The following is a 10,542-nucleotide window of genomic DNA, read 5'->3' on the forward strand; positions in this document are numbered from 1 at the left end:
CTGCAGGTTCTCCACGTCCCCTCAGCGATGGGTGGAAGGGACCGAGAAGGGGAAGCTCCTCCCCCTGCCCAGCTGGCACCCGCACACCTGGCCGGGGAGGGGGGAGGGAAGGGGGGGGAACCTTGGGGCCTGGCCAGGTGGCAGCCCCGGGAGCTTTGAGGTCCTGAATGATGCAACTTGGGGCAAGGTTGGGAGAGAATGGAGGCCGAGGGCCCGGGCCCTTCAGCCAGGAGCTCAGTGGGGCACAGGAGGCAGCTGGCCGAGCCTGGGAATGAGGCGGAGGGGCCGGGTCCGAGTGCTCGGACCTCCAGGCTTCTCTGGCCCTCGGGCCTGACTAGCCCCTGGAGGGGGCCCTCGTGGTCTCGAGTACACGCTGCTGTAGACCATGGCAAAGGCTGGATGGACTCGGTCTGGGGACAGCCCGGGGAGGGGAAGAAGGCGGCGCCTCCTCAGACTGGCCAAGATGGGTCCAGGGGTCCCAGAGGAGTCTTATCGCTTGGTGAATCTGCCCCACCCCCCGGGGGGGCAGGAGGGCCCGGGTGCTTGGCCCTGCTCTAGGATTTCAGGTTGTCAGGGGAGGAGTCTCTTTGAGGGCTCCCACCTTGCCGGGGCACCTGGTGGCACAGGACGAAGAGCTCGAACCCGGCCACGACTCCAGCGGTGTGACCCCTCCCCAGAAGGTCACTTAATCTCCCTCAGCTTTTTCTTCTGTGAAATGGGCTTAAGAAATAGCTGTAGGCTCTCAGCAATGTTGGGAGGCTCTGGAAGCAGCACATAGGTCATCATTCTCATGCCCCGGCAGCCTCTGTTTTCCTCGCATCTAGTTCCGTCCCCACCCCCCAGAGAAACCAGGAGCTGCCTCCTCCCCAAGGGCAGTGGGCCGAGGAGGAGGAGATGCTGGCTGAGGGCCTGCCCTGGCGAGATCCGAGCCACGCCTTGCCTCCCTGTGCCAGTCTGAGGACAGCCTGCTGCATGGGGGGCCGAGATGGGGTCCCCCCCAGCCCAGGGAGGGCACAGCTGCCTGGCACTTGGGCCTGGAGATCCAAAGGCAGCTTTTGGGGAATAAGGATCAAGGCAGGGTCGAGCCTGGAAGGTGGGGCCGGTTTAGGATCACCATCGTCCCCCCTCCTCAGGGACTGGTTAACAAAGTCTGGACAAGGTCTGCTTCTGGGAGGGGAGCTGTAGGCCGGGGGAGATCATGGGCAGGTGCTCACATTCCCCTCCCCAGAAGGGTGGTCAAAGTTGGGGAGCAGCTTCCTGCTGGGACTGAGACTAGCGGGGCCGGGGTGTTCCAGAAGCTGGCCGAGGAAGCCCCGTCGGGCCTGGGGCGAGTGGAGGACAGAACCCCTTTGTCCCCCGCACTTGCAAGCACCCCACTTCCTGCTGACCCTGCTCACACCCCAGGGAGTTTAGGGAGGATAAGATGGTGACTCCCGCTTCTCCAAGGTTTTATTCACCCAAGAACCCTCTTGGGAGACAGGGCAGAGGGATGTCGGGAGTCTCGCTCTAGGGTGGCGACTGAGAAGGCAAGGGGCGGACGGAGTCCCTGCCCCACCCACTGACCAGCGCTGGGCCCTCTCCAGCTCCTTTCATCCCGGACCTCAAAGCTCGGGCCAGGCAGGCTTCCTGACTCCAGCTGCCCTTTGAAAGGGTGGAGGGGAGGAGCGAGGCCTCTGAAGTGGTTAGGTCAGATGCACCCTGGGCCCGGCAGCTGCGCTTGGGAGGGGAAGGCTGGCCCAGGAGGCAGGGTTCCAGGCGCTTCCCCTCCCTCTGGCCCGTGCCCCCAGGTTTCTTGTGGACAACACCCCCACCCCGCCCGCCTGGAGCCTCTTCCCTCCTCGGCTGGCGGCCCCTTCGCTTCCGCCCCCATCTCAGCCTCGACTTCCTCCCTGGGGAGAACCTTTTCGCCCCTTAATGCCCCCCTGAACCCCCTCCTGACCCAGCAGGCCCTCGGCACTTCCAAGAATGTGGGGATCTCAGTAGTAGACTTGGGTTTGGAAAGTTCTAGGGTCCCAGAACTTCTGCCTGAAGGCGGATTCATCCATGCCCCGAGACCCTGGGCTGCCAGAGGCCACGCAGGAAGTGGAGCGGACCCAGGCCCCGGTTACCTGACCTGCAGGCCAAGGCCTCCCCCCACGCCGCCTGTGGGCAGGTCCCCTGCTAGGAGAGACGGGAGGTGAGGGAGGGAGGGGCCGGGGCAGAGAAGGCAGGTTGTACGTGGGGGGCCACTGATGGGGTCGGTTTTCTCCTGAGTCACCCGGAGGAGGAGAGGAAGAGGGATTGCTCGGGAATCTTGCTGAGGATGAGGGTTGTCATGGTGACTGTCTCTTTCCCTCAAACTAGGAGTAGGGCAGGGCCCCTCTGTTTCTATGGAAACAGATCCAGGCCTTGCAGCATCTCCTGGTGTCCGAGACAGCGGGCTTGGGGAACGTGCCCCATTCCCCCCTGGCTGGGATCCAGACCTCGCCCTCTCCTCCAAGGGCTTTTTGTGAAAGGAATGTGGCGGAGCGAGCCAGGGGCCAGGAGTCCAGAGGCCGGTTCTGACCTTGGGGATCACGTGACATGGGGCGGTGTCCCTGGACTGTGCCAAAGTCCTGGGGGAGGCAGGGGACCAGTCAGTCACCTCGGTGGCTCCGAGAGAGCCCCTTACCTGCTGGCGCCTCAGTTTCCTTGTCTGTAAAATTGTCTGCTCTGTGATCTTTGTGACCTTGGGCAGCTCCCTACACACTCGTGGCCATCAGCTTCCTTGCCTGGAAAATAAAAGGAATGATCTAGATGATGACCCCTTCAAGGGACCATCCAGTTCTAATTCTATGACCCTCCGTCTTGGATTCAAATCTTACCCCATCACTCACACCTTGCATTGGACCTTGGTTAAGGGAGGCAGCGTAGAACAGTATCTGCCGGAGCAAAGGACTTGGATTCCAATCCTGTGGTCTGATGCTTTCCCTGAGCAACTTGTTCTAGTTCTTAGACCTCAGTTTCCCTGTCTGTCACATGATGGACTTGGGTTATTACCGTTCTCATAAAGCACATCCCTCGGTGCACTTTGGGAGACCGGTAATCACCAAGCCCATATTTATGGAGGGGTCCCCCTTCCAGCTCTGCACCTGGTCCTGTGACCCTGCGGGAGGACACAGCTCGCCTTCCCCCCGGCGCACAATGTGACTCGCCGGCTGCTAGAGCCTCTTCCTCCTGTTTCCCTCAGGGGAAAGCCCTGAGATTTTGAAGCCCCTGCACCCTTGGTTACCAACGCGCCCCAGTGGTGCTCTCCAGATGGGGAAGCCTGGGTGAAGAAACCAGAGAGAGCTCTGTCAGAGCCCCCATCACCAGCGTGGGAGAACTTCCTTGGAGCTCAGAATCACAAGATCTGAGCGTTGCTGGGGTGGGGGGGAGGGGGATGGTTAGCCACTCAGGGAAAGGGGGGGACGACCAAAGAGAGGCTCTTTGCTGGGAAGACGATAACTGGCACCAGAAGAAGTACAGGGCTACTCCATTCTTTTTTCCTGTTTTCTCTGCAAAGAGGAAATGACGGTATGAAAGAGCCAAACAAGGAGTAGAAACACTCTAAGAGAATGAAGGAGCTAGAAAGAGAGCCTCTGGCTGTCCTTTATGGTTCCAGGGAGCCAATGGACCTAGCAGCGGGAGTGGTGATGAAAAGGATCATGGGAAAGACAAAAGATAGCGCAAGCTGGCAAAGGACGGATGCCATCCTGATTTTTTAAAAGAAAAAGGAGAAAATCTGCTCATTGCTGCTCAGTAGGCTGGATTTCCATTCCAGGAAAAATTCTAGATTGGATTTTTTAAAATAACTTTTTATTGATAGAACTCATGCCAGGGTATTTTTTTACAACATTATCCCTTGCATTCACTTCTGTTCCGATTTTTCCCCTCCTTCCCTCTACCCCCTCCCTGAGATGGCAAGCTTTACATGTTGAATAGGTTACAGTATATCCTAGATACAATATATGTTTGCAGAACCGAACAGTTTTCTTGTTGCACAGGGAGAATTGGATTCATAAGGTACAAATAGTCCGGGAAGAAAAACAAAAATGCAGGAAGTTTATATTCATCTCCCAGTGTTCTTTCTTTGGGTGTAGCTGCTTCTGCCCATCTTTGATCAACTGAAACTGAATTAGCTCTCTTTCTCGAAGAGATCCACTTCCATCAGAATACATCCTCAAACAGTATCGTTGTTGAGGTATATAATGATCTCCTGGTTCTGCTCATTTCACTCAGCATCAGTTCATGTAAGTCTCGCCAGTCCTCTCTGTATTCATCCTGCTGGTCATTCCTTACAGAACAATAATATTCCATAACGTTCATATACCACAATTTACCCAACCATTCTCCAATTGATGGGCATCCATTCATTTTGCAGCTTCTAGCCACTACAAACAGGGCTGCCACAAACATTTTGGCACATACAGATCCCTTTCCTGTCTTTAGTATCTCTTTGGGATATAAGCCCAGTAGAAACACTGCTGGATCAAAGGGGATGCACAGTTTGATAACTTTTTGAGCATAATTCCAAATTGCTCTCCAGAATGGCTGGATGTGTTCTCAATTCCACCAATAATGTATCATTGTCCCTGTTTTCCCACATCCCCTCCAACATTCCCCATTATCTTTCCCTGTCATTCTAGCCGATCTGACAGGTGTGTAGTGGTATCTCAGAGTTGTCTTAATTTGCATTTCTCTGATTAATAATGATTTGGAGCATATTTTCATATGTCTATAAATAGTTTCAATTTCTTCGTCTGAGAATTGTCTGTTCATATCCTTTGACCATTTTAGATTGGATTGTTAAAGAGACCTTAACAAAATCTAGAAACAGAAGCAGAGATTGCAGAAAAGGAACATCACTTCATCCTCAGTATATCACACTGGCCTAGCCTTTCCCCTTGCTAATGTGGTATCTGAGGAAGATAATGTGGATATAATTTAGGTACATTTTAGCAAAGATTTCAGCAGAACATTTTGTGCGATTCTCATCAGAGAAGAGAAAACATTCAGATAATGGATGAATGGATGGATGGATGCAGTGTTTCTTTAGCACTTACTATACGCACAGGGGTCCTCAAACTTTTTAAATAAAGGGCCAGTTCACTGTCCCTCAGACTGTTGAAGGGCCGGACTAGAGTAAAAACAAAAACTTTGTTTTGTGGGCCTTTAAATAAAGAAACTTCCTAGCCCTGGGTGGGGGGATAAAGGTCCTCAGCTGCCGCATCTGGCCTGTGGGCCGTAGTTTGAGGACCCCTGGGCTAAGCAGCCCCTGGAATGTCACTTCATCTCCAAAACGTCACGCTGATCCAGCCTTTCCCCTTTTTTTATGAAATTATGGGGTATCTGAGGAAGATAATGTGGATATAAGTTAGGTACTTTTTAGCAAAGTTTTCAGCAGAACATTTTGTGCGATTCTCATCAGAGAGAAGAAAAAACATTCTGATAATGGATATTTGGATGGCTGCAGGATTTCTTTAGTGCTTTCTATGGGCTAAGCAGCCCCTGGCCTTAGGAAGCTTGCATTCTGATGGGGGAGACAACAATACAGGGAAGATATCGGCTACAAAGATAGAAAAGCCCCATGGTCCTTAGGGGGCAGCAGCAAAGCAGATAGTGATGCTTTTCCTTGAAGGCCATTTCCTCTGATAAAATCATTCCGTTTCTGACATTGATAGTAGCAAGCACTTGGCGATGAAAACTTTTCTTTCTGAATCTTCAGACGGCCCCTGTGGAAGCAATTTTCAGGCATCTCCACAGGGACGGTTCCAGGGATGATGGCTGGGGGCACCAGATTGTTGCTGGCAACGAGGAGGACCCCTTCTACCTAAGGGCCTCTTCCCCCAGTGATGGCGATGGGGACTGGAAGCACACCAGGTGGTTTGGGGGACGCTTGTTCAATCCAAGGCTCTTGGGTTCAGGGTCATGGGCTATCCTGTCAGGATCTGAGGGGAAACGGTGGTCAAGGTGGGGGTGACGATTCAGCATCTGCTGCCTCATGTCTTTCTTTGCTGCTTCAACTATGCTAGGTGTATTTTAGAACAGGTTTGATGGCCGTTCTCCAAGAGTGGTTATTAAATATTCAGTGACGGGGTGACAGGAAGTCTCTAGCGAAGGGCCCCAAGCTTGGCTGTGTGCTGTTTAAGCTGGTTATCAACGCTTTGGCTAAAGGCATAAGTAGGATGCTCATTAAATGTACAGATGAAACCAAGCCAGGAGGCGTGTTCCACTCTGGAGAACAGCCAGGAGCCAGAAGAACTTTGACATGGGAGCCCTGAGAAGAATATAACAAGATGAAATTCACTGGGCTTGAATGTAAAGGGAGACAAAAGTCAACATCTGAATATAAAGTGGGGAAACCAGGGTTGGGCAGGAACTGTTCTGGAAAAGGGCTACAGAGGAGGGGGATCCAGCCCCGAATGAGCCAAAAGCTGATTCAAGAGCATCCTGGCTTCCAGGAACAGGGAGTGATGGTCCCGCTGCCCTGGGCCCTCATCAGACCTCATCTGAAATGTTACATCCACTTGTGGCTGAGGAAGGGCGTCGATAAGCTGCCTAGAGAGTGCCCACAGCGGGGCAGGCAGGAGACTGAAGGCCTGCAGTCTGTGTCAGGGGGCCCTGGTAGAAAGAACTGGTATATTTAACTTGAGAAGACTGAGGTGGGGAAGGAGAAGGGAGACTGATGGGGTCCAAGTATCTTCAGGTCTGTTGGGAGGAAGGGATCGGGATCGGACTTGGGCAGACCCAGAAGGGACAGAGGGCATTTGTAAAGAGGCAGATCCGGGCTTAATGTTGGGAAACATTTCCTAGTGGTTAGAGCTGTCCACGAATGGACCGGGCCTTAGTGAGAGGTGGGGGCTTCTGCCTTCTTGGAGGATCTCGAACACAGATTTAATTGATTATTTATAGGGTCCTTTGGTTGGCCATAGGGCAGCCAGGGGGCACCGCAGCACCAGGCCTGGAATCAGGACTCATCTTGCCGGGTTCAAATCCGGCCTCAGACACTTCCCAGTCATTTCATGATGTCTACCTTGGTTTTCTCCTCTGTAAAATGAGCCGGAGAAGGAACTGGCAAGCCGTTCCTGTAACTCTGCCAAGAAAACCCGAAGTGGGGTCACAAAGAGTCAGACACAACTGAAAAACGCCTGAACGACAAATTATGGGCACTCCTTTTCCTTGTGGGTTGAACCAGATGCCTACCGAGCTCCCCTCCAACTCCCAGATTCTGATTCCGAGGTTCTAGGCAACCAGGAGTTGGACTTCCCTGTGCCCCTCTCCCCCTTTCCTTGTGACAAGGAGTATCTAGGTACAGACAGGAGTCAGAGCTTAGGGAGCAGGTCAACACCTGTTCTTTCTGGGGACAGAGAGGAGAGGTCAGAGTATAAGATTACTGGAGAGCCTGAGGACGGCTTGATGACTTGACCACATCAAGCCTGCTCTCAAGTAGACTCTGTATGTGTGTGTGTGACAGAGAGAGACAGACACAGAGACGGAGAAAAAGAGGGGGAGAGGGAAAAAGAAAGAGAGGGAGAGACAGACATACACAGAGCCAGAGAAAAAGAGGGGGAGAGGGAGAGAGAGAGGAGAGGGAGAGGGAAAGAGAAAGGGAAGGAGAGACAGACACATACACACAGAGAGAGAGAGAGAGAAAAGGAGGGGGAGAAAGAGACAGAGACAGGAGAGGGAGAGGGAAAGAGAAAGGGAAGGAGAGACAGATAGAGAGAGAGAGAGAGAGAGAGAGAGAGAGAGAGAGAGAGAGAGAAGGAGGGGGAGAGAGAGGAAGGGAGGGAAAGACAGAGACACAGGAGAGAGAGATGAGATGAAAGATTGGGACAAACTTCCAACTTATTTAGACATAGAGTGTTGGAGACAATGAGAAGGGCCAAGTGATTCCAAGGGATAATGAGATTTAGGGTTGGAAGGGACCTCTGAGGCTGTCAGGTCCAACCTCCTCTTTTTTCAGATGAGGAAACTGAGGCCCTGGGTGAGTCAATTCCTCAAGATTTCTGTTCTCCCCCTCCAAAGAAGGAACTGGTGGATCTCAATGCAGGCTGAAGCAGACTTTTTTCCTTCCTTTTTTTCTTCTTGGTTTGTATTTTCTTTTGCAACATGACTGTTATGGAAATATTTTGCATTGACTGCACCTGTATAATCTAGATCAAATTGCTTGCCTTCTCAAGGAAAGAGAATTTGGGAAATTAAAAAAAAAAGTTTAAACTGTTTTACATGTAATTGAGAAAATAACATAAAATTAAAATTACATTTAAAAAAGAAAAGAAAATGAGTTTCCTTAAACAAGCATTTATCAGGTGCCTCCATGTACTGTGCTCGTGCTTTACAAACATCGCAAGGGATTCTCACAACCTTGGGGAAAGACCGTTGAGGAAACGGCAGCCAGGTGACTTGACCACAAGTGTGCTCAGCTCCAGCTGCCCCTGGGAGGCTGGAGACTCATCAGTCCAGCCTCCGTCTGAGTTTTCGGTGCAGACCAAACCTTGGGGGCTCTGGCCTGTCCCTGCCAGGGTCTAGACGCGCCTGGTTTTCCCCTCTCTTTTTGTAGCTTCCTCAGGACAGGGCCCGGCTCTTGGGGCTTCATGTGTGTTGACTGCTGGCTGCGCGGCCCCCACCTGCTTGGTCAGGGCGTCCCAGCCTCGGGGAGAGGAGAATAGGGTGGAGAGGGTCACAGAGCCCGGAGGCGGGTGAGGGCGGGGGTAGCTGCTCCTGCTCGCGGGGAGCCCGGGGGCCTTTCTCACCTCTGCCTTGTTTACTTTCCTATCCGAGCAGAGGGTGGAGAAGGCCCTCGGGGAAAAGCGAGCCGGCCCCTCCCCGCGCCCTGGTCACACCTGAGGATCTGGCCAGGGCTCTGACAGTGCCCCGGCCATTATTTATTCAAGAGCCGGTGTTAGGTGGCAGTGAGCGCCCGGCTGGTCCCTCCCCCGGGCCCGGTGCGTGCGCCCGGCCCTTCGGGCCCTGCTTGGGGCAGGTGGAGGCGGCTGCCCCCGCTCCCCGAGGGACCCCCGGCATCTGGGGCGTGGGAGGGAGTCTCCGTCGGGACCTCCCGCTCCCTGCAGGGTTCGCTTTCTCTCACCTAAAGGGGAGGCCGGTGGGCCGCCCCAGGGACGCCGGAGCAGAAGGGCTCCGTGGAATGGAAGCTCTTGGAGGGCAGGGCGCGCTCCCTTTCTCCCCCGCTGTGTCCGTACGGTGCCGGCACACAGTAGGCGCTCGGGAAATGCTTGGCACACAGTAGGCGCTCGGTAAATGCTTGGCACACAGTAGGCGCTCGGTAAATGCTTGTGGAATCGGTTGCCGCGCCGCTCTGGGGGCCTGCCCCCCCCCCCCCATCCGCTGGCCAGAAGGGGCCCCCAGGCCGGGACGGGAGCGAGACTTGCGCAATGTCAGCCTGGCAAGGAGCCGCTGGGACTCGGCCTCGTGGCCCGGCCTCCCCTTGGCAGCGCGGTGGGGCTTGGGAAAGCCTGAAGCTGTTTCCCTTAGAGATTAAGTCTAGCGGGAACTGGAGCCAAGAGGTGGGTCTGGGTCGGAGGGAGTGCAACGGGAAGGAGCGAGCAGCTAGCACCCCTGGGGGGCGGGGGAGGGGGAGAAAGGGGGTGTGGCCGTCCCGGCCAATCCCGACCTGAGCACTCTTAACCCTCCTTCTGCTGGCTTGCGGGGGACCCCTCCCCCTGGGCTCGGAACTGGAAAGGGCCTTGGTTTCGGCGAGTAAAAATCACCCCCCGGGGCGGGAGGCTCAGAAGCCCCTTAGTCCAACCTCCCCGAGTCACAGGGTGAAGGAGGAAGCCCGGGGGGAGAGGACTGCCCCCCAATGTCCCGCAGCGAGTCGGCGGGCCCGGAATTCAGACTGCGGGTCAGGACTTTTCCTATCGTTGCCTTATTCGAGGCCCTAGAGAAGGGGAGAGGTCCCTGAGGTGCTGGGAGGGGGGCCCAGGCCAGGGGAGGGGAGCCCCGGGAGGAAGGCTCGGGAGGAGGGCCCGAGCGCATCCATTTCCCTTTCCCGTAGACCACTGCCTCCCGCGCTCTCCCCCAGCGGCCCCAGTTCCCCCTTTGTCTCCCTACAGCCTCTGCACCTTCTCTCGAGGTCTCTGCTTGCCTCTCCTCCCCCGCCCCCTCTCCCCATCTGGCATCCGGTTCCCTCCAGGCCTTGGGGTGCGGTTCTCAGCATAAAGCCGGCTCAGTCCTGCCTTCTCCCCTTCCTGCAACAGACTGAGCCGATTCCTTTAGGTGCATCTCCGGGGCAGAAGCAGCCACATCCTGACCCTCCCGTCTGCGCTCGGGGCAGCCGCAGCCAGCTTCCAGCCTGTCCGTCCTTCCCCCTCCTTGTGTCTCCTCCCTGGACTTTCAGGGGGCATCCCCCTCCTCCCCCGCCCTCCTTGCTCCCTCTGAGGGCTCCCTCCTTGTGTCTCCTCCCAGGACTTTCAGGGGGCATCCCCCTCCTCCTCCCGCCCTCCTTGCTCCCTCTGAGGGCTCCCTCCTTGTGTCTCCTCCCTGGGGGAGGCATCCCCCTCCTCCCCCGCCCTCCTTGCT

The sequence above is a fragment of the Antechinus flavipes genome, chromosome 3 (genome assembly GCF_016432865.1).
Source record: "Antechinus flavipes isolate AdamAnt ecotype Samford, QLD, Australia chromosome 3, AdamAnt_v2, whole genome shotgun sequence".
NCBI lineage: Eukaryota > Metazoa > Chordata > Mammalia > Dasyuromorphia > Dasyuridae > Antechinus > Antechinus flavipes.